Source organism: Pseudophryne corroboree, unplaced genomic scaffold (genome assembly GCF_028390025.1).
Source record: "Pseudophryne corroboree isolate aPseCor3 unplaced genomic scaffold, aPseCor3.hap2 scaffold_227, whole genome shotgun sequence".
Taxonomy (NCBI): domain Eukaryota; kingdom Metazoa; phylum Chordata; class Amphibia; order Anura; family Myobatrachidae; genus Pseudophryne; species Pseudophryne corroboree.
In genome coordinates, this window is record NW_026968921.1 from 580556 (window position 1) to 605756 (window position 25201).

General features: G+C 47.6%; 26 non-coding genes across 26 annotated transcripts; 23 read left to right on the top strand and 3 right to left on the bottom strand.

The window, feature by feature from the left end:
- Positions 1 to 4519: 4519 nt before the first annotated feature.
- On the bottom strand, positions 4520 to 4632 carry LOC135009827 (U5 spliceosomal RNA). The gene has a single exon (XR_010209324.1). It is a non-coding gene; the product is annotated as a U5 spliceosomal RNA (small nuclear RNA).
- A 286-nt stretch (positions 4633 to 4918) lies between these two features.
- LOC135009832 (U5 spliceosomal RNA) lies at positions 4919 to 5035 on the bottom strand. Its single transcript, XR_010209329.1, has one exon. It is a non-coding gene; the product is annotated as a U5 spliceosomal RNA (small nuclear RNA).
- Positions 5036 to 5305: 270 nt separating this feature from the next.
- Positions 5306 to 5421, bottom strand: LOC135009769 (U5 spliceosomal RNA). The gene has a single exon (XR_010209269.1). It is a non-coding gene; the product is annotated as a U5 spliceosomal RNA (small nuclear RNA).
- A 144-nt stretch (positions 5422 to 5565) lies between these two features.
- On the top strand, positions 5566 to 5729 carry LOC135009441 (U1 spliceosomal RNA). Its single transcript, XR_010208983.1, has one exon. It is a non-coding gene; the product is annotated as a U1 spliceosomal RNA (small nuclear RNA).
- Positions 5730 to 5881: 152 nt separating this feature from the next.
- On the top strand, positions 5882 to 6044 carry LOC135009663 (U1 spliceosomal RNA). The gene has a single exon (XR_010209187.1). It is a non-coding gene; the product is annotated as a U1 spliceosomal RNA (small nuclear RNA).
- A 674-nt stretch (positions 6045 to 6718) lies between these two features.
- On the top strand, positions 6719 to 6882 carry LOC135009582 (U1 spliceosomal RNA). The gene has a single exon (XR_010209121.1). It is a non-coding gene; the product is annotated as a U1 spliceosomal RNA (small nuclear RNA).
- A 152-nt stretch (positions 6883 to 7034) lies between these two features.
- LOC135009547 (U1 spliceosomal RNA) lies at positions 7035 to 7197 on the top strand. Its single transcript, XR_010209087.1, has one exon. It is a non-coding gene; the product is annotated as a U1 spliceosomal RNA (small nuclear RNA).
- A 671-nt stretch (positions 7198 to 7868) lies between these two features.
- Positions 7869 to 8032, top strand: LOC135009452 (U1 spliceosomal RNA). The gene has a single exon (XR_010208994.1). It is a non-coding gene; the product is annotated as a U1 spliceosomal RNA (small nuclear RNA).
- A 152-nt stretch (positions 8033 to 8184) lies between these two features.
- On the top strand, positions 8185 to 8347 carry LOC135009711 (U1 spliceosomal RNA). The gene has a single exon (XR_010209217.1). It is a non-coding gene; the product is annotated as a U1 spliceosomal RNA (small nuclear RNA).
- A 674-nt stretch (positions 8348 to 9021) lies between these two features.
- On the top strand, positions 9022 to 9185 carry LOC135009594 (U1 spliceosomal RNA). The gene has a single exon (XR_010209132.1). It is a non-coding gene; the product is annotated as a U1 spliceosomal RNA (small nuclear RNA).
- Positions 9186 to 10153: 968 nt separating this feature from the next.
- On the top strand, positions 10154 to 10318 carry LOC135009621 (U1 spliceosomal RNA). Its single transcript, XR_010209154.1, has one exon. It is a non-coding gene; the product is annotated as a U1 spliceosomal RNA (small nuclear RNA).
- Positions 10319 to 10467: 149 nt separating this feature from the next.
- On the top strand, positions 10468 to 10630 carry LOC135009572 (U1 spliceosomal RNA). Its single transcript, XR_010209111.1, has one exon. It is a non-coding gene; the product is annotated as a U1 spliceosomal RNA (small nuclear RNA).
- Positions 10631 to 11304: 674 nt separating this feature from the next.
- LOC135009481 (U1 spliceosomal RNA) lies at positions 11305 to 11468 on the top strand. Its single transcript, XR_010209022.1, has one exon. It is a non-coding gene; the product is annotated as a U1 spliceosomal RNA (small nuclear RNA).
- Positions 11469 to 11620: 152 nt separating this feature from the next.
- LOC135009694 (U1 spliceosomal RNA) lies at positions 11621 to 11783 on the top strand. Its single transcript, XR_010209208.1, has one exon. It is a non-coding gene; the product is annotated as a U1 spliceosomal RNA (small nuclear RNA).
- Positions 11784 to 12457: 674 nt separating this feature from the next.
- Positions 12458 to 12621, top strand: LOC135009482 (U1 spliceosomal RNA). The gene has a single exon (XR_010209023.1). It is a non-coding gene; the product is annotated as a U1 spliceosomal RNA (small nuclear RNA).
- A 152-nt stretch (positions 12622 to 12773) lies between these two features.
- LOC135009557 (U1 spliceosomal RNA) lies at positions 12774 to 12936 on the top strand. Its single transcript, XR_010209096.1, has one exon. It is a non-coding gene; the product is annotated as a U1 spliceosomal RNA (small nuclear RNA).
- Positions 12937 to 13610: 674 nt separating this feature from the next.
- On the top strand, positions 13611 to 13774 carry LOC135009522 (U1 spliceosomal RNA). The gene has a single exon (XR_010209063.1). It is a non-coding gene; the product is annotated as a U1 spliceosomal RNA (small nuclear RNA).
- A 152-nt stretch (positions 13775 to 13926) lies between these two features.
- Positions 13927 to 14089, top strand: LOC135009679 (U1 spliceosomal RNA). Its single transcript, XR_010209200.1, has one exon. It is a non-coding gene; the product is annotated as a U1 spliceosomal RNA (small nuclear RNA).
- Positions 14090 to 14760: 671 nt separating this feature from the next.
- Positions 14761 to 14925, top strand: LOC135009622 (U1 spliceosomal RNA). Its single transcript, XR_010209155.1, has one exon. It is a non-coding gene; the product is annotated as a U1 spliceosomal RNA (small nuclear RNA).
- A 149-nt stretch (positions 14926 to 15074) lies between these two features.
- On the top strand, positions 15075 to 15237 carry LOC135009619 (U1 spliceosomal RNA). Its single transcript, XR_010209152.1, has one exon. It is a non-coding gene; the product is annotated as a U1 spliceosomal RNA (small nuclear RNA).
- Positions 15238 to 15911: 674 nt separating this feature from the next.
- Positions 15912 to 16075, top strand: LOC135009483 (U1 spliceosomal RNA). Its single transcript, XR_010209024.1, has one exon. It is a non-coding gene; the product is annotated as a U1 spliceosomal RNA (small nuclear RNA).
- A 152-nt stretch (positions 16076 to 16227) lies between these two features.
- Positions 16228 to 16390, top strand: LOC135009587 (U1 spliceosomal RNA). The gene has a single exon (XR_010209126.1). It is a non-coding gene; the product is annotated as a U1 spliceosomal RNA (small nuclear RNA).
- Positions 16391 to 17064: 674 nt separating this feature from the next.
- LOC135009484 (U1 spliceosomal RNA) lies at positions 17065 to 17228 on the top strand. Its single transcript, XR_010209025.1, has one exon. It is a non-coding gene; the product is annotated as a U1 spliceosomal RNA (small nuclear RNA).
- Positions 17229 to 17380: 152 nt separating this feature from the next.
- LOC135009558 (U1 spliceosomal RNA) lies at positions 17381 to 17543 on the top strand. Its single transcript, XR_010209097.1, has one exon. It is a non-coding gene; the product is annotated as a U1 spliceosomal RNA (small nuclear RNA).
- Positions 17544 to 18217: 674 nt separating this feature from the next.
- On the top strand, positions 18218 to 18381 carry LOC135009527 (U1 spliceosomal RNA). Its single transcript, XR_010209068.1, has one exon. It is a non-coding gene; the product is annotated as a U1 spliceosomal RNA (small nuclear RNA).
- Positions 18382 to 18533: 152 nt separating this feature from the next.
- LOC135009701 (U1 spliceosomal RNA) lies at positions 18534 to 18696 on the top strand. The gene has a single exon (XR_010209214.1). It is a non-coding gene; the product is annotated as a U1 spliceosomal RNA (small nuclear RNA).
- Positions 18697 to 25201: the final 6505 nt, after the last annotated feature.

Here is a 25201-nt window from a genome sequence, read left to right on the forward strand (position 1 = left end):
TCTAAGGTTATAATACTTAAAATATCAACATGGTTAATCCGGGGGTAACATGAGTTATAGTAGCTAACTAGTCATAAAACATTATTCAGCAAGTATGTAGAATCATCACAACTTAAAACAGGTTGAACACGATGGGCAATTTGCCTCTATTCAACCTCAAAAACTATGTTACTATATGTTACTATACTACTATGTTACTGTAGTATACAGAAAACCAAAATGCAATGAACAGTGATAGTGAGCACTGATGAGGATACTAGAACTGACACTGAGCAGCAAGATGCAGCACTGGACTATTAGTAATGTACTGTAGTATGCTGAGCACCACAATGCAGCACAAGACAATGAGCAGTGATACTGAGCACTGATGAGGATACTACTGAGAACTGACACTGAGCAGGAGAGACACACTACTAGTATTACTGAGCAGCAATAAGTAACCACTGATACTGAGCACTGATATTGAGATTTCCACTGAGAGAACATAGCCACGTCCATTCCGCTCTCTCTTCAATGCACGAGTAAAAATGGCGGCAACGCGCAGCTCTTTATATGGAATCCGAATCTCGCGAGAATCCGACAGCGGGATGATGACATTTTCCCTTGTTCAGGTTTTGCGAGTCAGGCGGGAACAACCGAGCCTGCCTCGGACCAGTGTAAACAACGTGGAGTTCGTGGGGAATTCGGTTCTCGGAGAACCGAACCCGCTCCTCTCTACCTTATACCAATCAATTTTTTTATTTTCAATCTAAGCCCCTGCAGTTTTCTGTAAGCATCTGCTTCGCTATGATGATCAACAAGTCACAAGGGCAAACACTCAGGGCTTGAGGCGTAGATCTTAGGACCAGCTGCTACAAGCATGGCAGAGGTGTCACTATCACTGGTGACACCCAGAGAGGTGGCGAGGGAGATTGTAATGCAGTGCGCGCAGATAAGCAGCGCAATGGTAAAAAGGAGGCATGGTTTCATAGGTAGGGGCGTGGCCTGGTGGCCTGAATCTACATTTTGTTGCTCCGGGTGTCCCGGGGGTTGGGGGCTGCACCCGGGGACTAGTGTGTGAGCGGTGCTGGCTCCTGCACAGTGAAAGGGCATGGCCACCCAGCATGACGCCTCCCTTCTTGACCATGCTGTAATTGCAGTCGCACTGCAGTTCAGCGTGATCATAAAAAATGGTGTAGCCTCCTGCTGGTGCAGACTGTATGTGCGCGCAGGAAGCCGCCACCATTTTTGTGATCACAGCGGCTGAATGTGATGTCATACAGCCGCTGTGACCACGCCCCCTGTGTCTACTCCGTTGCAGACCCCATTTTGAAGCCTTGCCCCCGCACCGCTCCATCCCTGACTTGGAAATGGAGTGTTGCTGACCCACCTATCCCCCCCCGCCCCGATTGACAGGCAGAGGCGATCGCATTCTCTGCGGGGTGCCGCAGAAAATGCAGGCACATGCGTATGCTCTTAGCAATTTTTGCAGTTGGATCGCTTATTGTGATTGCAATCCAACCTGAATCAGGCCCTATTACCTATCACAATGCGCTGCGGGCAGTACAAAATTGGGTTAATATAGGAGAAAAACCCCCAGACCTGTGCTCCTTAACTGTACCTGGTGGCTAGTGGAGCGGCTGCCCAGTAATCAGTGTCCACGCCAGTGCGCACACGGTCCACCCCCTACGGCCACGCTCCCCTTCATCAGCGGCCTCGTGATCCGGAAGGGTGGTGTGTGTGTGACTGACCTTAGGATGAAACCGGACCCTCCGCTGCAGTGACCCAGCAACCAGGGCACGGGAGTATACAGCGCCGCTGGGAGTGATGAAGCTGCAGTAAAGATGTCTATTAGACCTAGCCTGCTGCAGCCCTTGTAGATTCTCATAAAACAAGTTCTTCTTTTCTTGTCAAAATTTATAGCTAAGAATAGGCTGCCTGAGGCAGGCCCCTGTTAAGTGGCCTGCTACTGAAGGCACCAACTACAAACTGAGCTCCCTGTTCATGGAAGCGGGGTTATAGAGGAGAATGCACTGAGCATCTTGGGAACAGTCAAAAGCTTTGAGCCGGTTGGTGCCTCAGATCAAGATCCTACTGTACACCCCAATGTGAATCCTTGTGGAGTCCAGTGTACCCCACAGAAGAAATTAATGTGTCACACCCATTGGCAGCAACCTTAGAATAGCTGCTGACGGGCACAATTGAGAAAGGAAGGGGGGGGGGGGACATTTGAATCCAGCACATAAATGCAATTCAAATATGTAATTTGTACCTTCCTATTTTAAAATATAATGGATGAACCTCACCCTGTGAGAACAATCTTCATGATCAAGAGATCACATATGCAAAATAAGTATGAGTTGGGATAGGGCTGGGGAGGGTGGCTGCTCGGGCAGCCCCTCCCCCGTCAAGTTAAGGAGATTCAACTGAGGAAGCACAAGGGAACTCTCGTCTGGGGACAACAACTGCAGGGAGACCACATCTTTTCAGATGAACATGGGAGGGCGGAAGGCTGCCTAATACTGAAGCACCATCAAATATCAAACCATATGCAACATCTAGTACAAGCCTTCCTGGGGGAAGGTCTGCAGCAGACGGATTTGCATACAGTGATGTTATTCAAGCAGTGGGCCAAAGTTGGCTGGAACCCTCATCTGCATATGAAAAGAGAAAAGGGGCGTGCAGGGCATGGCGGCCTTTTGCAGTGCTTGGATGACCCCTAGTTCTCATTAAACACCCCCACCCTCCTTTGGTGTGGGGCTCATGTTGGCCATGCCCCATCCCCTGAAGCATTCAAGCTGATTTCTTGCAGCAGCTGGGCACTGTAACAGCTCCAGAGCTGTTCTGTAAGGCAAGTAAAAGGGTGTGGGCCCTGCAGCACCACCTGTAGTTTGCATTGTGCGTTGGAAGGCACAAAGTAAGCAGACGGGAGGAGAAGTCAGGATAGTGCGCAAGGGCATCCTTTTCTCTTAGTCCGTAGAGGATGCTGGGGTCACATTAAGAACCATGGGGTATAGACGGGATCCGCAAGAGACATGGGCACTTTAAGACTATCAAAGGGTGTGAACTGGCTCCTCCCTCTATGCCCCTCCTCCAGACTCCAGTTATAGGAACTGTGCCCATGGAGACGGACATTTCGAGGAAAGGATTTATTGTTAAACTAAGGTGAGCATCTTACCAGCTCACACCTTAAGCATGCCGCAGAACGTGGCATTCAACAGAACACAAGCCAACGGCATGAATAATTGCAGCAAAAAGCTGACCAGAACCATAACACAACATGTGTATAACCACAAGTAATAACTGCAGACACAGTATGGACTGGGACGGGTGCCCAGCATCCTCTACAGACTAAGAGAAAAGGATTTACCGGTAGGTATTAAAATCCTATTTTCTCATACGACCTAGAGGATGCTGGGGTCACATTAAGAACCATGGGGTTATACCAAAGCTCTTGAACGGGTGGAAGAGTGCGTACGACTCTGCAGCACCGAATTACCCAACTTGAAGTTATCATCGGCCAAGGTATCAAACTTGTAAAACTTAGCAAAAGTGTTTACTAAATAGCTGCTCGGCAAAGTTGCAATGCCGAGACTCCCCGACCAGCTGCCCAGGATGAACCCACCTTTCTAGTAGAATGGGTCTTCACCTAATTCAGTAACGGCAATCCTGCCATGGAATGAGCATGCTGAATCTTACCACAGATCCAGCGCATAATGGTCTACATGGAAGCAGGACACCCAATCCTGTTGGGAGCATACAGGACAAACAGAGCCTCTGTTTTCCTAATCTGAACCGTTCTGGTGACATAAATTTTCAAAGTTCTGACCACAGCCAGAGACTTTGACTCAACGAAGGTGTCAGTGGCCAAAGGCACCATGTGGAAAGATGAACCACCTTCGGCAGAAATTGTTGACGTGTCCTCAATTCTGCTCTATCTTCATGAAAGATCAAATAAAGGCTCTTGTGATACTGCATGGTTTGTACTGTTTTCCATGTGCTCCCAGATCTTTCAAGCAAGTAGCATGGTCAAGAAAGTTCTGTTTGAAAAGAAACAAACATTTACTGTCATTGTTATGCAAATAAACTTACATTAAAGCTAACCAGAAAGCACACTCGTTCTGTCTTTAAACTGATAAAAGAAACCCCAATAATATGGGCATACCTCCCAACTTTGTCGGCTCGCAAAGAGGGACACACGCGCGGCGAAGTCGCACGCGCTCCCAAAAAGGGCGTGGCCTAAGTAAAAAGGGGCATGGCTTCGCGGGAGGACCCGCGATCGCGAGTCACGCCCCCGTTTTCGGCACTGAGGGGGCATGCCCAGCGCTCTGTGAGCCGCTGGCATGCCACCTCTCCCTCTGACTTCAGTGAATAGACGCTGTGCGCACAGCGACTATTCACCGCTGCTCTGCTAAGCAGGGCAGCGACAGACAGAGCCTCCCAACTGTCCTCCCCACCGCGGGACACTGCGGCCCGCAGGTGGGACAGCGGGACAGTCCCCAAAAAACGGGACTGTCCCGCGAAAATCGGGACAGTTGGGAGGTATGATATGGGGCATGCAAAAATTGAGATAAAACTCAGTTTTGCTCCTCTCCACGGAAATCTTTAGTAAAAGGCGAAAGATTTGTTCGTTCTGAAGAGAAACCAGAGCATGACCAAGATTCCACCTGTCGCCTGAGTGCCATGCCAGCAGTCCTCATTCAGCTCAAAGTGAGCACCCAATTTGAAAGAAAGAAAGCAGATTTCTCACCAGGCTTCCCCTTGCTATAAACATGGTTTGTACTCTTTTCCATGTGCTCCCAGATCTTTCAAGCAATTAGTATGGTCAAGAAAGTTCTGCTTGAAAAGAAACAGACATTTATTGTCATTGTTATGCAAATAAACTTACATTAAAGCTAACAAGAAAGCACACTTGTTCTGTCTTTAAACTGATAAAAGAAACCCCAATAATATGGGGCATGCAAAAATTGAGATAAAACTCAGTTTTGCTCCTCTCCACGGATAATCTTTAATAAAAGGCGAAAGATTTGTTCATTCTGAAGAGAAACCAGAGCATGACCAAGATTCCACCTGTCGCCTGAGTGCTGTGCCAGCAGTCCTCATTCAGATCAAAGTGAGCGCCCAATTTGAAAGAAAGCAGATTTCTCACCTGGCTTCTCCTTGCTATAAGCATGGTTTGTACTGTATTCCATGTGCTCCCAGATCTTTAAAGCAAGTAGCATGGTCAAGAAAGTTCTGTTTGAACATAAATAAACATTTACTGTCATTTCTATGCAAATGAGCTTACATTAAAGCACACTCATTCTATCTTTAAACCGGTAAAAGAAACCCCAAAAAGATGGGGCATGCAAAAATTGAGATAAAACTCGGTTTTGCTCCTCTCCACGGAAATCTTTAGTAAGAGGCGAAAGATTTGTTCGTTCTGAAGAGAAACCAGAGCATGACCAAGATTTTTATCTGAAAATATGTGTTCTCCCTGCAGTTGTTGTCCCCAGATGAGAGTTCCCTTGTGCTGCCTCAGCTGAATCTCCTTTACTTGACAGAGATGTGCCTGAGCAGCGGCCCTCCCCAGCCTTATCCCAAATCATACTTATTTTGCATAGGCGATACCATGGTCATGAAGATTGTTCTCCCAGGGTGAGGTTCATTCATTGCATTCTGGGTATGCTGACCCCTGTGATTTCCCCAAATGTGGGAAACTCGACTGCATTATTTGTGGTAGTGGGGGACTGTGTTTGTGCTTTCCTCTAGTCAGCTCTGGTAAAAGTCAGATTTATTTGTCTCAGATCTTCCTCTAGCCTTGTTCTTCTTTCGAGAGTTCCCTTGTGCTGCCTCAGTTGGATCTCTTTCACTTGACAGGGGGGTGCCCGAGTAGCGACCCTCCCCAGCTCTAGCCCAACTCCTACTTACCTGCCAGGTGAGATACTATGATCATGAAGGTGCTTCTCCCAGGGCAAGGCTCACCCATTGCACTCTGGGTGTGGTGCCCCTGCGATTTCCCCAAATGTGGGAAGCTTGACTGCATAATTTGTGTTTCCCCTGGTCGGCTCTCGTATAATTCAGATCTCTTTGTCTCAGGTCTCTCTCCAGCCTAGTTTGCTGTCTGTTTCCACTTCTTTTTTCATGAGCCCCTCCCTTTTATACCCTTGTGCACTATCCTGACTTCTCCTCTTGTCTGCTTATTTTGTGCCTTCCAATGCACAATGCAAACTACAGGTAGTGCTGCAGGGCCCACTCCCTTTTACTTGCCGTACAGAGCAGCTCTGGAGCTGTTACAGTGCCCAGCTGCTGCAAGAAATCAGCTTGAATGCTTCAGGGGCTGGGGCATAGCCAACATGAGCCCCACACCGAAGGAGGGTGGAGGTGTTTAATGCGAACTAGGGGTCATCCAAGCGCCGCAAAAGGCCGCTATGCCCTGCACGCCCCTTTTCTCTTTTCATATGCAGACGAGGGTTGAAGCCAACTTTGACCCACTGCTTGGATGACATCACCGTATGCAAATCCATCTGCTGCAGGCCTTCCCCCAGGAATGCTTGCACTAGTTGTTGCATTTGGTTTGTTGTTTGGGGGTGCTTCATTATTAGGCAGCCTTCTGCCCTCCCATGTTCATCTGAAAATATGTGTTCTCCCTGCAGTTGTTGTCCCCAGATGAGAGTTCCCTTGTGCTGCCTCAGTTGAATCTCCTTTACTTGACAGAGATGTGCCTGAGCAGCGGCCCTCCCCAGCCCTATCCCAAATCATACTTATTTTGCATAGGAGATACCATGGTCATGAAGATTGTTCTCCCAGGGTGAGGTTCATTCATTGCATTCTGGGTATGCTGACCCCTGTGATTTCCCCAAATGTGGGAAACTCGACTGCATTATTTGTGGTAGTGGGGGACTGTGTTTGTGCTTTCCTCTGGTCAGCTCTGGTAAAAGTCAGATTTATTTGTCTCAGATCTTCCTCTAGCCTTGTTCTTCTTTCGAGAGTTCCCTTGTGCTGCCTCAGTTGAATCTCCTTCACTTGACAGGGGGGTACCCGAGCAGCGACCCTCCCCAGCTCTAGCCCAACTTCTACTTACCTGGCAGGTGAGATACTATGATCATGTAGGTGCTTCTCCCAGGGCAAGGCTCACCCATTGCACTCTGGGTGTGCTGCTCCTGCGATTTCCCCAAATGTGGGAAACTTGACTGCATAATTTGTGTTTCCCCTGGTCGGCTCTCGTATAATTCAGATCTCTTTGTCTCAGGTCTCTCTCCAGCCTAGTTTGCTGTCTGTTTCAACTTCTCTTTTCTTGAGCCGCTCCCTTCTATGCCCTTGCGCACTATCCTGACTTCTCCTGTCTGCTTACTTTGTGCCTTCCAATGCACAATGCAAACTACAGGTAGTGCTGCAGGGCCCACACCCTTTTACTTGCCGTTCAGAGCAGCTCTGGAGCTGTTACAGTGCCCAGCTGCTGCAAGAAATCAGCTTGAATGCTTCAGGGGCTGGGGCATAGCCAACATGAGCCCCACACCGAAGGAGGGTGGAGGTGTTTAATGCGAACTAGGGGTCATCCAAGCGCCGCAAAAGGCCGCCATGCCCTGCACGCCCCTTTTCTCTTTTCATATGCAGACGAGGGTTGAAGCCAACTTTGACCCACTGCTTGGATGACATCACTATATGCAAATCCATCTGCTGCAGGCCTTCCCCCAGGAATGCTTGTACTAGTTGTTGCATTTGGTTTGTTGTTTGGGGGTGCTTCAGTATTAGGCAGCCTTCTGCCCTCCCATGTTTATCTGAAAATATGTGTTCTCCCTGCAGTTGTTGTCCCCAGATGAGAGTTCCCTTGTGCTGCCTCAGTTGAATCTCCTTTACTTGACAGAGATGTGCCTGAGCAGCGGCCCTCCCCAACCCTATCCCAAATCATACTTATTTTGCATAGGCGATACCATGGTCATGAAGATTGTTCTCCCAGGGTGAGGTTCATTCATTGCATTCTGGGTATGCTGACCCCTGTGATTTCCCCAAATGTGGGAAACTCGACTGCATTATTTGTGGTAGTGGGGGACTGTGTTTGTGCTTTCCTCTGGACAGCTCTGGTAAAAGTCAGATTTCTTTGTCTCAGATCTTCCTCTAGCCTTGTTCTTCTTTCGAGAGTTCCCTTGTGCTGCCTCAGTTGGATCTCTTTAACTTGACAGGGGGGTGCCCGAGCAGCGACCCTCCCCAGCTCTAGCCCAACTCCTACTTACTTGCCAGGTGAGATACTATGATCATGAAGGATCTTCTCCCAGGGCAAGGCTCACCCATTGCACTCTGGGTGTGGTGCCCCTGCGATTTCCCCAAATGTGGGAAGCTTGACTGCATAATTTGTGTTTCCCCTGGTCGGCTCTCGTATAATTCAGATCTCTTTGTCTCAGGTCTCTCTCCAGCCTAGTTTGCTGTCTGTTTCCACTTCTTTTTTCATGAGCCCCTCCCTTTTATACCCTTGTGCACTATCCTGACTTCTCCTCCTGTCTGCTTACTTTGTGCCTTCCAATGCACAATGCAAACTACAGGTAGTGCTGTAGGGCCCACACCCTTTAACTTGCCGTACAGAGCAGCTCTGGAGCTGTTACAGTGCCCAGCTACTGCAAGAAATCAGCTTGAATGCTTCAGGGGCTGGGGCACAGCCAACATGAGCCCCACACCGAAGGAGGGTGGAGGTGTTTAATGTGAACTAGGGGTCATCCAAGCACCGCAAAAGGCCGCCATGCCCTGCACGCCCCTTTTCTCTTTTCATATGCAGACGAGGGTTGAAGCCAACTTTGACCCACTGCTTGGATGACATCACCGTATGCAAATCCATCTGCTGCAGGCCTTCCCCCAGGAATGCTTGCACTAGTTGTTGCATTTGGTTTGTTGTTTGGGGGTGCTTCAGTATTAGGCAGCCTTCTGCCCTCCCATGTTCATCTGAAAATATGTGTTCTCCCTGCAGTTGTTGTCCCCAGATGAGAGTTCCCTTGTGCTGCCTCAGTTGAATCTCCTTTACTTGACAGAGATGTGCCTGAGCAGCGGCCCTCCCCAGCCCTATCCCAAATCATACTTATTTTGCATAGGAGATACCATGGTCATGAAGATTGTTCTCCCAGGGTGAGGTTCATTCATTGCATTCTGGGTATGCTGACCCCTGTGATTTCCCCAAATGTGGGAAACTCGACTGCATTATTTGTGGTAGTGGGGGACTGTGTTTGTGCTTTCCTCTGGTCAGCTCTGGTAAAAGTCAGATTTATTTGTCTCAGATCTTCCTCTAGCCTTGTTCTTCTTTCGAGAGTTTCCTTGTGCTGCCTCAGTTGGATCTCTTTCACTTGACAGGGGGGTGCCCGAGCAGCGACCCTCCCCAGCTCTAGCCCAACTCCTACTTACCTGCCAGGTGAGATACTATGATCATGAAGGTGCTTCTCCCAGGGCAAGGCTCACCCATTGCACTCTGATTTCCCCAAATGTGGGAAGCTTGACTGCATAATTTGTGTTTCCCCTGGTCGGCTCTCGTATAATTCAGATCTCTTTGTCTCAGGTCTCTCTCCAGCCTAGTTTGCTGTCTGTTTCAACTTCTCTTTTCTTGAGCCGCTCCCTTCTATGCCCTTGCGCACTATCCTGACTTCTCCCGTCTGCTTACTTTGTGCCTTCCAATGCACAATGCAAACTACAGGTAGTGCTGCAGGGCCCACACCCTTTTACTTGCCGTTCAGAGCTGCTCTGGAGCTGTTACAGTGCCCGGCTGCTGCAATAAATCAGCTTGAATGCTTCAGGGGATGGGGCATGGCCAACATGAGCCCCACACCAAAGGAGGGTGGGGTGTTTAATGCGAACTAGGGGTCATCCAAGCACCGCAAAAGGCCGCCATGCCCTGCACGCCCCTTTTCTCTTTTCATATGCAGATGAGGGTTGAAGCCAACTTTGACCCACTGCTTGGATGACATCACCGTATGCAAATCCGTCTTCTGCAGAACTTCCCCCAGGAATGCTTGCACTAGTTGTTGCATTTGGTTTGTTGTTTGGGGGTGCTTCAGTATTAGGCAGCCTTCTGCCCTCCCATGTTCATCTGAAAATATGTGTTCTCCCTGCAGTTGTTGTCCCCAGATGAGAGTTCCCTTGTGCTGCCTCAGTTGAATCTCCTTTACTTGACAGAGATGTGCATGAGCAGCGGCCCTCCCCAGCCCTATCCCAAATCATACTTATTTTGCATAGGAGATACCATGGTCATGAAGATTACTCTCCCAGGGTGAGGTTCATTCATTGCATTCTGGGTATGCTGACCCCTGTGATTTCCCCAAATGTGGGAAACGTGACTGCTTTATTTGTTGGTAGTGGGGGACTGTGTTTGTGTTTTCCTCTGATCTCTGGTAAAAGTCAGATTTCTTTGTTTCAGATCTTCCTCTAGCCTTGTTCTTCTTTCGAGAGTTTCCTTGTGCTGCCTCAGTTGGATCTCCTTCACTTGACAGGGGGGTGCCCGAGCAGCGACCCTCCCCAGCTCTAGCCCAACTCCTACTTACCTGCCAGGTGAGATACTATGATCATGAAGGTGCTTCTCCCAGGGCAAGGCTCACCCATTGCACTCTGGGTGTGCTGCCCCTGCGATTTCCCCAAATGTGGGAAACTTGACTGCATAATTTGTGTTTCCCCTGGTCAGGTCTCGTATAATTCAGATCTCTTTGTCTCAGGTCTCTCTCCAGCCTAGTTTGCTGTCTGTTTCCACTTCTCTTTTCTTGAGCCGCTCCCTTCTATGCCCTTGCGCACTATCCTGACTTCTCCTCCTTTCTGCTTACTTTGTGCCTTCCAACGCACAATGCGAACTACAGGTAGTGCTGCAGGGCCCACACCCTTTTACTTGCCTTACAGAGCAGCTCTGGAGCTGTTACAGTGCCCAGCTGCTGCAAGAAATCAGCTTGAATGCTTCAGGGGCTGGGGCATAGCCAACATGAGCCCCACACCGAAGGAGGGTGGAGGTGTTTAATGCAAACTAGGGGTCAGCCAAGTGCTGCAAAAGGCCACCATGCCCTGCACGCCCCTTTTCTCTTTTCATATGCAGACGAGGGTTGAAGCCAACTTTGACCCACTGCTTGGATGACATCACCATATGCAAATCTATCTGCTGCAGGCCTTCCCCCAGGAATGCTTGCACTAGTTGTTGCATTTGGTTTGTTGTTTGGGGGTGCTTCAGTATTAGGCAGCCTTCTGCCCTCCCATGTTCATCTGAAAATATGTGTTCTCCCTGCAGTTGTTGTCCCCAGATGAGAGTTCCCTTGTGCTGCCTCAGTTGAATCTCCTTTACTTGACAGAGATGTGCCTGAGCAGCGGCCCTCCCCAGCCATATCCCAAATCATACTTATTTTGCATAGGAGATACCATTGTTATGAAGATTGTTCTCCCAGGGTGCGGTTCATTCATTGCACTCTGGGTATGCTGACCCCTGTGATTTCCCCAAATGTGGGAAACTCGACTGCATTATTTGTGGTAGTGGTGGACTGTGTTTGTGCTTTCCTCTGGTCAGCTCTGGTAAAAGTCAGATTTCTTTGTCTCAGATCTTCCTCTAGCCTTGTTCTTCTTTCGAGAGTTCCTTTGTGCTGCCTCAGTTGGATCTCCTTCACTTGACAGGGGGGTGCCCGAGCAGCGACCCTCCCCAGCTCTAGCCCAACTCCTACTTACCTGCCAGGTGAGATACTATGATCATGAAGGTGCTTCTCCAAGGGCAAGGCTCACCCATTGCACTCTGGGTGTGCTGCTCCTGCGATTTCCCCAAATGTGGGCACCTTGACTGCATAATTTGTGTTTCCCCTGGTCAGGTCTCGTATAATTCAGATATCTTTGTCTCAGGTCTCTCTCCAGCCTAGTTTGCTGTCTGTTTCCACTTCTCTTTTCTTGAGCCGCTCCCTTCTATGCCCTTGCGCACTATCCTGACTTCTCCTCCTTTCTGCTTACTTTGTGCCTTCCAACGCACAATGCGAACTACAGGTAGTGCTGCAGGGCCCACACCCTTTTACTTGCCTTACAGAGCAGCTCTGGAGCTGTTACAGTGCCCAGCTGCTGCAAGAAATCAGCTTGAATGCTTCAGGGGCTGGGGCATAGCCAACATGAGCCCCACACCGAAGGAGGGTGGAGGTGTTTAATGCAAACTAGGGGTCAGCCAAGTGCCGCAAAAGGCCACCATGCCCTGCACGCCCCTTTTCTCTTTTCATATGCAGACGAGGGTTGAAGCCAACTTTGACCCACTGCTTGGATGACATCACCATATGCAAATCTATCTGCTGCAGGCCTTCCCCCAGGAATGCTTGCACTAGTTGTTGCATTTGGTTTGTTGTTTGGGGGTGCTTCAGTATTAGGCAGCCTTCTGCCCTCCCATGTTCATCTGAAAATATGTGTTCTCCCTGCAGTTGTTGTCCCCAGATGAGAGTTCCCTTGTGCTGCCTCAGTTGAATCTCCTTTACTTGACAGAGATGTGCCTGAGCAGCGGCCCTCCCCAGCCATATCCCAAATCATACTTATTTTGCATAGGAGATACCATTGTTATGAAGATTGTTCTCCCAGGGTGCGGTTCATTCATTGCACTCTGGGTATGCTGACCCCTGTGATTTCCCCAAATGTGGGAAACTCGACTGCATTATTTGTGGTAGTGGTGGACTGTGTTTGTGCTTTCCTCTGGTCAGCTCTGGTAAAAGTCAGATTTCTTTGTCTCAGATCTTCCTCTAGCCTTGTTCTTCTTTCGAGAGTTCCTTTGTGCTGCCTCAGTTGGATCTCCTTCACTTGACAGGGGGGTGCCCGAGCAGCGACCCTCCCCAGCTCTAGCCCAACTCCTACTTACCTGCCAGGTGAGATACTATGATCATGAAGGTGCTTCTCCCAGGGCAAGGCTCACCCATTGCACTCTGGGTGTGCTGCCCCTGCAATTTCCCCAAATGTGGGAAACTTGACTGCATAATTTGTGTTTCCCCTGGTCGGCTCTCGTATAATTCAGATCTCTTTGTCTCAGGTCTCTCTCCAGCCTAGTTTGCTGTCTGTTTCCACTTCTCTTTTCTTGAGCCCCTCCCTTCTATACCCTTGTGCACTATCCTGACTTCTCCTCCCGTCTGCTTACTTTGTGCCTTCCAATGCACAATGCAAACTACAGGTAGTGCTGAAGGGCCCACACCCTTTTACTTGCCTTACAGAGCAGCTCTGGAGCTGTTACAGTGCCCAGCTGCTGCAAGAAATCAGCTTGAATGCTTCATGGGATGGGGCATGGCCAACATGAGCCCCACACCAAAGGAGGGTGGGGGTGTTTAATGCGATCTAGGGGTCATCCAAGCAGCGCAAAAGGCCGCCATGCCCTGCACGCCCCTTTTCTCTTTTCATATGCAGATGAGGGTTGAAGCCAACTTTGACCCACTGCTTGGATAACATCACCATATGCAAATCCATCTGCTGCAGGCCTTCCCCCAGGAATGCTTGCACTAGTTGTTGCATTTGGTTTGTTGTTTGGGGGTGCTTCAGTATTAGGCAGCCTTCTGCCCTCCCATGTTCATCTGAAAATATGTGTTCTCCCTGCAGTTGTTGTCCCCAGATGAGAGTTCCCTTGTGCTGCCTCAGTTGAATTTCCTTTACTTGACAGAGATGTGCCTGAGCAGCGGCCCTCCCCAGCCCTATCCCAAATCATACTTATTTTGCATAGGAGACACCATGGTCATGAAGATTGTTCACCCAGGGTGAGGTTCATTCATTGCATTCTGGGTATGCTGACCCCTGTGATTTCCCCAAATGTGGGAAACTCGCCTGCATTATTTGTGGTAGTGGGGGACTGTGTTTGTGTTTTCCGCTGGTCAGCTCTGGTAAAAGTCAGATTTCTTTGTCTCAGATCTTCCTCTAGCCTTGTTCTTCTTTCGAGAGTTCCATTGTGCTGCCTCAGTTGGATCTCCTTCACTTGACAGGGGGGTGCCCGAGCAGCGACCCTCCCCAGCTCTAGCCCAACTCCTATTTACCTGCCAGGTGAGATACTATGATCTTGAAGGTGCTTCTCCCAGGGCAAGGCTCACCCATTGCACTCTGGCTGTGCTGCCCCTGCGATTTCCCCAAATGTGGGAAACTTGACTGCATAATTTGTGTTTCCCCTGGTCGGCTCTCGTATAATTCAGATCTCTTTGTCTCAGGTCTCTCTCCAGCCTAGTTTGCTGTCTGTTTCCACTTCTCTTTTCTTGAGCCGCTCCCTTCTATGCCCTTGCGCACTATCCTGACTTCTCCCGTCTGCTTACTTTGTGCCTTCCAACGCACAATGCGAACTACAGGTAGTGCTGCAGGGCCCACACCCTTTTATTTGCCTTACAGAGCAGCTCTGGAGCTGTTACAGTGCCCAGCTGCTGCAAGAAATCAGCTTGAATGCTTCAGGGGCTGGGGCATAGTCAACATGAGCCCCACACCGAAGGAGGGTGGAGGTGTTTAATGCGAACTAGGGGTCATCCAAGCACCGCAAAAGGCCGCCATGCCCTGCACGCCCCTTTTCTCTTTTCATATGCAGATGAGGGTTGAAGCCAACTTTGACCCACTGCTTGGATGACATCACCGTATGCAAATCCGTCTTCTGCAGAACTTCCCCCAGGAATGCTTGCACTAGTTGTTGCATTTGGTTTGTTGTTTGGGGGTGCTTCAGTATTAGGCAGCCTTCTGCCCTCCCATGTTCATCTGAAAATATGTGTTCTCCCTGCAGTTGTTGTCCCCAGATGAGAGTTCCCTTGTGCTGCCTCAGTTGAATCTCCTTTACTTGACAGAGATGTGCATGAGCAGCGGCCCTCCCCAGCCCTATCCCAAATCATACTTATTTTGCATAGGAGATACCATGGTCATGAAGATTACTCTCCCAGGGTGAGGTTCATTCATTGCATTCTGGGTATGCTGACCCCTGTGATTTCCCCAAATGTGGGAAACGTGACTGCTTTATTTGTTGGTAGTGGGGGACTGTGTTTGTGTTTTCCTCTGATCTCTGGTAAAAGTCAGATTTCTTTGTTTCAGATCTTCCTCTAGCCTTGTTCTTCTTTCGAGAGTTTCCTTGTGCTGCCTCAGTTGGATCTCCTTCACTTGACAGGGGGGTGCCCGAGCAGCGACCCTCCCCAGCTCTAGCCCAACTCCTACTTACCTGCCAGGTGAGATACTATGATCATGAAGGTGCTTCTCCCAGGGCAAGGCTCACCTATTGCACTCTGGGTGTGCTGCCCCTGCGATTTCCCCAAATGTGGGAAACTTGACTGCATAATTTGTGTTTCCCCTGGTCAGGTCTCGTATAATTCAGATCTCTTTGTCTCAGGTCTCTCTCCAGCCTAGTTTGCTGTCTGTTTCCACTTCTCTTTTCTTGAGCCGCTCCCTTCTATGCCCTTGCGCACTATCCTGACTTCTCCTCCTTTCTGCTTACTTTGTGCCTTCCAACGCACAATGCGAACTACAGGTAGTGCTGCAGGGCCCACACCCTTTTACTTGCCTTACAGAGCAGCTCTGGAGCTGTTACAGTGCCCAGCTGCTGCAAGAAATCAGCTTGAATGCTTCAGGGGCTGGGGCATAGCCAACATGAGCCCCACACCGAAGGAGGGTGGAGGTGTTTAATGCAAACTAGGGGTCAGCCAAGTGCTGCAAAAGGCCACCATGCCCTGCACGCCCCTTTTCTCTTTTCATATGCAGACGAGGGTTGAAGCCAACTTTGACCCACTGCTTGGATGACATCACCATATGCAAATCTATCTGCTGCAGGCCTTCCCCCAGGAATGCTTGCACTAGTTGTTGCATTTGGTTTGTTGTTTGGGGGTGCTTCAGTATTAGGCAGCCTTCTGCCCTCCCATGTTCATCTGAAAATATGTGTTCTCCCTGCAGTTGTTGTCCCCAGATGAGAGTTCCCTTGTGCTGCCTCAGTTGAATCTCCTTTACTTGACAGAGATGTGCCTGAGCAGCGGCCCTCCCCAGCCATATCCCAAATCATACTTATTTTGCATAGGAGATACCATTGTTATGAAGATTGTTCTCCCAGGGTGCGGTTCATTCATTGCACTCTGGGTATGCTGACCCCTGTGATTTCCCCAAATGTGGGAAACTCGACTGCATTATTTGTGGTAGTGGTGGACTGTGTTTGTGCTTTCCTCTGGTCAGCTCTGGTAAAAGTCAGATTTCTTTGTCTCAGATCTTCCTCTAGCCTTGTTCTTCTTTCGAGAGTTCCTTTGTGCTGCCTCAGTTGGATCTCCTTCACTTGACAGGGGGGTGCCCGAGCAGCGACCCTCCCCAGCTCTAGCCCAACTCATACTTACCTGCCAGGTGAGATACTATGATCATGAAGGTGCTTCTCCAAGGGCAAGGCTCACCCATTGCACTCTGGGTGTGCTGCTCCTGCGATTTCCCCAAATGTGGGAAACTTGACTGCATAATTTGTGTTTCCCCTGGTCAGGTCTCGTATAATTCAGATATCTTTGTCTCAGGTCTCTCTCCAGCCTAGTTTGCTGTCTGTTTCCACTTCTCTTTTCTTGAGCCGCTCCCTTCTATGCCCTTGCGCACTATCCTGACTTCTCCTCCTTTCTGCTTACTTTGTGCCTTCCAACGCACAATGCGAACTACAGGTAGTGCTGCAGGGCCCACACCCTTTTACTTGCCTTACAGAGCAGCTCTGGAGCTGTTACAGTGCCCAGCTGCTGCAAGAAATCAGCTTGAATGCTTCAGGGGCTGGGGCATAGCCAACATGAGCCCCACACCGAAGGAGGGTGGAGGTGTTTAATGCAAACTAGGGGTCAGCCAAGTGCCGCAAAAGGCCACCATGCCCTGCACGCCCCTTTTCTCTTTTCATATGCAGACGAGGGTTGAAGCCAACTTTGACCCACTGCTTGGATGACATCACCATATGCAAATCTATCTGCTGCAGGCCTTCCCCCAGGAATGCTTGCACTAGTTGTTGCATTTGGTTTGTTGTTTGGGGGTGCTTCAGTATTAGGCAGCCTTCTGCCCTCCCATGTTCATCTGAAAATATGTGTTCTCCCTGCAGTTGTTGTCCCCAGATGAGAGTTCCCTTGTGCTGCCTCAGTTGAATCTCCTTTACTTGACAGAGATGTGCCTGAGCAGCGGCCCTCCCCAGCCATATCCCAAATCATACTTATTTTGCATAGGAGATACCATTGTTATGAAGATTGTTCTCCCAGGGTGCGGTTCATTCATTGCACTCTGGGTATGCTGACCCCTGTGATTTCCCCAAATGTGGGAAACTCGACTGCATTATTTGTGGTAGTGGTGGACTGTGTTTGTGCTTTCCTCTGGTCAGCTCTGGTAAAAGTCAGATTTCTTTGTCTCAGATCTTCCTCTAGCCTTGTTCTTCTTTCGAGAGTTCCTTTGTGCTGCCTCAGTTGGATCTCCTTCACTTGACAGGGGGGTGCCCGAGCAGCGACCCTCCCCAGCTCTAGCCCAACTCCTACTTACCTGCCAGGTGAGATACTATGATCATGAAGGTGCTTCTCCCAGGGCAAGGCTCACCCATTGCACTCTGGGTGTGCTGCCCCTGCAATTTCCCCAAATGTGGGAAACTTGACTGCATAATTTGTGTTTCCCCTGGTCGGCTCTCGTATAATTCAGATCTCTTTGTCTCAGGTCTCTCTCCAGCCTAGTTTGCTGTCTGTTTCCACTTCTCTTTTCTTGAGCCCCTCCCTTCTATACCCTTGTGCACTATCCTGACTTCTCCTCCCGTCTGCTTACTTTGTGCCTTTCAATGCACAATGCAAACTACAGGTAGTGCTGCAGGGCCCACACCCTTTTACTTGCCTTACAGAGCAGCTCTGGAGCTGTTACAGTGCCCAGCTGCTGCAAGAAATCAGCTTGAATGCTTCATGGGATGGGGCATGGCCAACATGAGCCCCACACCAAAGGAGGGTGGGGGTGTTTAATGCGATCTAGGGGTCATCCAAGCAGCGCAAAAGGCCGCCATGCCCTGCACGCCCCTTTTCTCTTTTCATATGCAGATGAGGGTTGAAGCCAACTTTGACCCACTGCTTGGATAACATCACCATATGCAAATCCATCTGCTGCAGGCCTTCCCCCAGGAATGCTTGCACTAGTTGTTGCATTTGGTTTGTTGTTTGGGGGTGCTTCAGTATTAGGCAGCCTTCTGCCCTCCCATGTTCATCTGAAAATATGTGTTCTCCCTGCAGTTGTTGTCCCCAGATGAGAGTTCCCTTGTGCTGCCTCAGTTGAATTTCCTTTACTTGACAGAGATGTGCCTGAGCAGCGGCCCTCCCCAGCCCTATCCCAAATCATACTTATTTTGCATAGGAGACACCATGGTCATGAAGATTGTTCACCCAGGGTGAGGTTCATTCATTGCATTCTGGGTATGCTGACCCCTGTGATTTCCCCAAATGTGGGAAAATCGCCTGCATTATTTGTGGTAGTGGGGGACTGTGTTTGTGTTTTCCGCTGGTCAGCTCTGGTAAAAGTCAGATTTCTTTGTCTCAGATCTTCCTCTAGCCTTGTTCTTCTTTCGAGAGTTCCATTGTGCTGCCTCAGTTGGATCTCCTTCACTTGACAGGGGGGTGCCCGAGCAGCGACCCTCCCCAGCTCTAGCCCAACTCCTATTTACCTGCCAGGTGAGATACTATGATCTTGAAGGTGCTTCTCCAAGGGCAAGGCTCACCCATTGCACTCTGGCTGTGCTGCCCCTGCGATTTCCCCAAATGTGGGAAACTTGACTGCATAATTTGTGTTTCCCCTGGTCGGCTCTCGTATAATTCAGATCTCTTTGTCTCAGGTCTCTCTCCAGCCTAGTTTGCTGTCTGTTTCCACTTCTCTTTTCTTGAGCCGCTCCCTTCTATGCCCTTGCGCACTATCCTGACTTCTCCCGTCTGCTTACTTTGTGCCTTCCAACGCACAATGCGAACTACAGGTAGTGCTGCAGGGCCCACACCCTTTTATTTGCCTTACAGAGCAGCTCTGGAGCTGTTACAGTGCCCAGCTGCTGCAAGAAATCAGCTTGAATGCTTCAGGGGCTGGGGCATAGTCAACATGAGCCCCACACCGAAGGAGGGTGGAGGTGTTTAATGCGAACTAGGGGTCATCCAAGCGCCGCAAAATGCCGCCATGCCCTGCATAACCCTTTTCTCTTTTCATATGCAGATGAGGGTTCCAGCCAACTTTGGCCCACTGCTTGGATGACATCACCGTATGCAAATTCGTCTCCTGCAGACCTTCCCCCAGGAATGCTTGTACTAGTTATTGCATATGGTTTGATATTTGATGGTGCTTCAGTATTAGGCAGCCTTCCGCCCTCCCATGTTCATCTGAAAAGATGTGGTCTCCCTGCAGTTGTTGTCCCCAGACGAGAGTTCCCTTGTGCTTCCTCAGTTGAATCTCCTTAACTTGACGGGGGAGGGGCTGCCCGAGCAGCCACCCTCCCCAGCCCTATCCCAACTCATACTTATTTTGCATATGAGATCTCTATATCATGAAGATTGTTCTCACAGGGTGAGGTTCATCCATTATATTTTAAAATAGGAAGGTTCAAATTACATATTTGAATTGCATCTATGTGCTGGATTCAAATGTCCCCCCCCTTCCTTTCTCAATTGTGCCCATCAGCAGCTATTCTAAGGTTGCTGCCAATGGGTGTGACACATTAATTTCTTCTGTGGGGTACACTGGACTCCACAAGGATTCACATTGGGGTGTAGAGTAGGATCTTGATCTGAGGCACCAACCGGCTCAAAGCTTTTGACTGTTCCCAAGATGCTCAGCGCATTCTCCTCTATAACCCCGCTTCCATGAACAGGGAGCTCAGTTTGTAGTTGTTGCCTTCAGTAGCAGGCCACTTAACAGGGGCCTGCCTCAAGCAGCCTATTCTTAGCTATTAATTTTGACAAGAAAAGAAGAACTTTTTTTATGAGAATCTACAAGGGCTGCAGCAGGCTAGGTCTAATAGACATCTTTACTGCAGCTTCATCACTCCCAGCGGCACTGTATACTCCCGTGCCCTGGTTGCTGGGTCACTGCAGCGGAGGCTCCGGTTTCTTCCTAAGGTCAGTCACACACAATGTAACACCCCGGTATAACAAGTGTGTAAACTATGTGGAACAGGTCAGGGATACCTTGATGGACTATTCCTCCTTCAGCAGCAGCTCTTCTCTATTCCTGGCAGAGAGGCAAGGTTTCCCCAGACACAAAGAAAGGCAGGCAGGGCTTTGTATGAAAGAATAAATGGTTTACCACATAACTCAGAAAAGGAACTGATTACAGTAGGGAAGGGAAAGATTTGATTCAAGCAACTTAAACACAGACACCATATACACTTTAAGTCATTACACAAATGGTAATATAACTAAATCTGAGATTAATACTATGTTGCTTAGTAATAGAAATCAACTTATGCAGACAATATTTAAGTCCAAGATAACATTGGTGTCACTGCAGGGAGTCTCTATGTGCACGTTGGGGCCCGGTTATGTTGTTACATAGTTATATGCAGCTATTGTCTCCTTTAGCTGTGAACAAAATATTGTAGCTCTGTGTAGTAAAGATGATTGTTTAAAACAAACTGGAGCTGCTTCCCATGTAAATCGCTGCATAGGTATAGTAAATATAGGATAATGTCCTTTGCAGTGGAGTAGGTTTCAGTATAAATATGGATTTATCTCACCCAGTCAATAGATGTTTCTGAGGCAGTTTCCCCTCAGATGTAGGCCAGTCAGCATTGGTATAAAGGCTTTATACTCTCCTGTCTCTGACACTTGCTGTGCACTCTCTTGGCTGAGAGTGTCATGGCGTTCTTACTTGTTAATTGCTGCACTTCCACTGCTGTATTTTGCACTACTGCTTACTCTCTCATGCAATTTTCAGCTTATTTGTCTCCCCTCTCTCAGCTGCTCATCTCTGCGTAATGGCGTCGCCAGCTCTTTCCTCACCATGGCTCCAACTGACTTCTCAAACTGCTGTTCAATTTTCTTTTAAATAAACTTTATTTAAAATGGCACAGGCAACTACACTGTTGTCAAAAATGTCCTTGTTGTTATGGGATATCACACGTGCCCCCCCCCCAAAACATGCGTGTCCTCACGCATTTTGGTTTTATCCCTATATAAACTTCTCACTATATCCAGTCACATTCATTAGTGAACACAGATTATGTCTGAAACATTAACATTTATCAACATTTTTAACATCAGTATCTGATAGGTATAATTCCTTTTGTGCTATAGTACATTAACACATGCTCCTGGAGCAATCGGTTGAAATCTGGACAGTATATGGTCTTGAAAAGTTTGTCTAGGAAACCTCAACCCCCCTGCCATGGATGAGTATTGAACTCTTTCTAAACTGTCTTTGGGACATGCTGTACAAAACTGCAGCTGACTATGGTGGTTTTCTGTTTTGCAAGCCCTAGTCTTCTTGCCTCCTTGTCGGTGACAAACCACCTTAGTCTGCTGTAAATACATTTTATGAGCCTCTTCCATTCCATCTTGGGATTCAGTATCACAGCTGGTTTGGGCCAATGGATTCTGGAGAGAAAGAGGCAGCAAGGTTCTTCTTACAGAACAGGTTGGACAGTTTCGGCACCATCTCTTGATGTCTTCCCTCATTTCAACCCAAAAGAACTTTTTCCAGATGCTTGTTTCCATCCTTTTGCACCCAGGGTGACCTGACTTGTCGTGATATTCTTCAAGCACATAACAAGCACTTTGTCTTGGAATTACAAGTTGACTGATCCTATAATGAGTATTAGGATCCACACTACATCGAACCAACTGTCCTTTCTCTTCAAACAGCCTTTCTCGCTGTCTCAACAACTTCAGGAGTTCTGGCGAGGATTCTTGCCTTTGTCGCTTGGTCAGATATTTCCCAATCTTCAGTAAGGCTTTGAGGTGTCTTATCATCTGACTTTTATCTTGCAGGTGGTCAAAACTGGTTCCTTGAATAGGTTGCTCACAGTTTCTAGAACTGGATGCTATATTATTCATGCCTAACATTGAAGCATTCTTTCGGATAATCTGGACACTGGAGATGGGCATTTCTATCATTATTTGGCTGGCCTTATTTTTTTCATGTTCCTCTCTTACAGATAATTCTGTTATCATTCTTCCCTTTTGTTTGGCTATCCCAGGTTGAAGGCCTTGTTTCTCCTGGAGCTTGTCAGTTTGAAACTCTCCTTGGAGTGCTGCTACGAGCTCCTCACAGCAGTTCCGCAACACATTCATGCCCACTATCACTGGAGGCAATCCATCATCTTGGGCAGTGGTGATGATGAAGCCTTGCTGTGGTAGCACTGTTCGTCCGATTTGAATTTCAGCTTCCCAGTATCCTTTGCAAGGGATGCAGTGCCCATTGCTTGCAATCGGGTTTATCAATGTGGAAGTTGACGGAAACATCTGTTCCTCAGTCCAATGCTGCTCAAACTGTGTTGCTTGTATTGTGGTCACTTGTGATCCAGTGTCTAAGAGAGCGGGCATTGAGACTCCATTGATGCAAACTTGAACCACCGGGCATTGGCTAACATAACGGGTTAACCACATGAATTTGGAGTTTAAATGATCTGGCTGCTCAAATTCTCTCTTAATTTGTCCGCTTCCTTCACAGCTTTGAAAAATGGGTCGCCTTTGGGAGGCAAAGTGGTTGGAAAAAAGTGTCTCCCTGTTTCTATGTAGGTCCCATTGGGAACTGTTCAGTGGTCTCCTCTCCTGGCACCATTCCATTTCTTCATGGAGCAGTGCCTGCTGTCTCTTCAGAATCTGCAGGTCTCTGCGCATCTCTGTCACACCACGTGTCAGTTCAGCCAGCAGACTTCGTAACTCACTAGAAGAGTCAAATATGCATGTCTTTGAACATGGCACTGTCACTCCTTTTACTGTAGGTGGGTAAGTAGCTCCTTTAAAACTTGACTCCTGGGCATCAGAATTCTCTTGATACCGTGGCATCTCTGGAATAGACTCTTGTGGAACAGCCCCTGAAGTAAGACTGGAGCCTAGAACTTTAATCGCAGCCTCTTTAAAATCCAGGAATGTGCTTCCAGGCTTCTGCAATCTCAATAGTCGCAGCTGAGTTTTTACAAATTCGCCCCTTGCAACTTCAGTGAACTGGTCCAATAACATTTTCTCTTTGTCATGCACTTCCTCAGGGTCTGCTTGCTGAACATCTCTGAGTGCTTCCTGAAAGCTGAGGGCATAGCCCCGTAGTGACTCTCCTGGTTGTTGCTTTCGAGCAAAGAAGTGCATTTTAAGTTCTGACACTGTCCTTGTGTCAAATGTGGTAGCAAGCCTGTTGAGGATCTGGTCCACAGTCTTCTTCTCTTCAGTAGGCCAGGAAGTAACCTCTCTAAGTGCAAGCCCTTTCAACTGTCCCATCAAGATCTCCAACTTTTGCTGCTCTTTCAGCGGGTACAGACGAAACAAAGACTGCAGTAGTATCCTCATCAGTTTATTTTTGTCAATTACCATTTTAATAATCGGGTAAAGAAAATTAAGTGGATTTTTGAAAGAAAACAATACTGTCAATATACTATTAAAACAAATTAAAATGGTAAAAGTTATTGTACTTTAAGTAAAAATAAAAGAGCAAAAATATCAATCCCAGTTTTGGATTACTTTAATTAACAAAAAAAAATGCATATAGCAGAGGATAGTTTCAATCTGCCTACCTCTGGGCTATGGACCCAGCATGCTTCCATTACAGTACTCTGCTGCACATGTAATTGCAAGAGATCCTGAAGCACTCACTCATCATGGGAAAGTACCAATGTGTTTCTTCATTGGTTGATGGAAGAAACATCTTACAAAAACTCTCCAGATTATTGACTATTTAAAGTTTTTCTTGGAAACGTTCTAGATGAATGCTTATCAGCCTTTGTCAGTATGTACTTTTGCAAAGTGTCGCTGTGGCGCAATCAGTTAGTGTGTAAGGCTATTAACCAAAAGGTTGGTGGTTCAATCCCACCCAGGGACGTAATTGACCTTGTTATCAGATTTTGGTGATCTTTAAGTAGACAAGTCAAAATTTCAAAAACCCCTCTTATGGTGTAGGGTACCTGGCCTTCTCTGATGTAATCAGAGTTAGATTTGATTCAGTGATTTTATAAAAACAGCTAGGAAGCACAATTTAGCAGTGGTTTGCAGAGAAAAAGAAATATGCTGGCAAAAAAATCCAATTGAGTGATTAAACAGCTCTTCATTTTCTGGCTTTACTTTTATGCTAACAAATTTGTTCTCTGAAAAGTGTCCACAAAGCCAAATATCTGATTAACATCTTTGTAGGGATGGTTTTTCACCTATTACTAAATTAAACTTGCTTCATTGGAAAGGCAGCAAGATGCATCCTCATTTCAATATCTACTGAAATAATACAGGTTGACACCAGGAAACATTAACGCCACTGCATCCTTGCTGCTTTCTCATGTGGAAGTCTGTTTAATGTGAAAACAAGGTGATATCTAATTAGCACACAGGTAAGGAATTAAGAAAATCTTTATTTAAGGGTGAAGATGTTTCTCACAAAATCGTTGCCCCAATGCATCATTGAAATTCAAGCTGGAAAGATGATTTTAATATATCACTTGTACATTTTGTATTGCTCTTCTGGTGACAATGTAGTTTGTTTTTGTCAATTACCATTTTAATAATAGGGTAAAGAAAATTAAGTGGATTTTTGAAAGAAAACAATACTGTCAATATACTATTAAAACAAATTAAAATGGTAAAAGTTATTGTACTTTAAGTAAAAATAAAAGCTAAAATATCAATCCCAGTTTTGGATTACTTTAATGAACAAAAAAATATGCATATAGCAAAGGATAGTTTCAATCTGCCTACCTCTGGGTTATGGACCCAGCATGCTTCCATTACAGTACTCTGCTGCACATGTAAGTGCAAGAGATCCTGAAGCACTCACTCATCATGCGAAAGTACCAATGTGTTTCTTCATTGGTTGCTGGAAGAAACATCTTACAAAAACTCTCCAGATTATTGACTTTTTAAAGTTTTTCTAGGAAACGTTCTAGATGAATGCTTATTAGTCTTTGTCAGTATTTACTTTTTGCAAAGTGTCTCTGTGGCGCAATCGGTTAGTGTGTTCAGCTATTAATCAAAAGGTTGGTGGTTCAATCCCACCCAGGGACGTGATTGACCTTGTGATCAGATTTTGGTGATATTTAAGTAGACAAGTCAAAATTGCAAACCCCCTCTTATGGTGTAGGGTACCTGGCCTTCTCTGATGTAATCAGAGTTAGATTTGATTAAGTGATTTTATAAAAAAAACAGCTAGG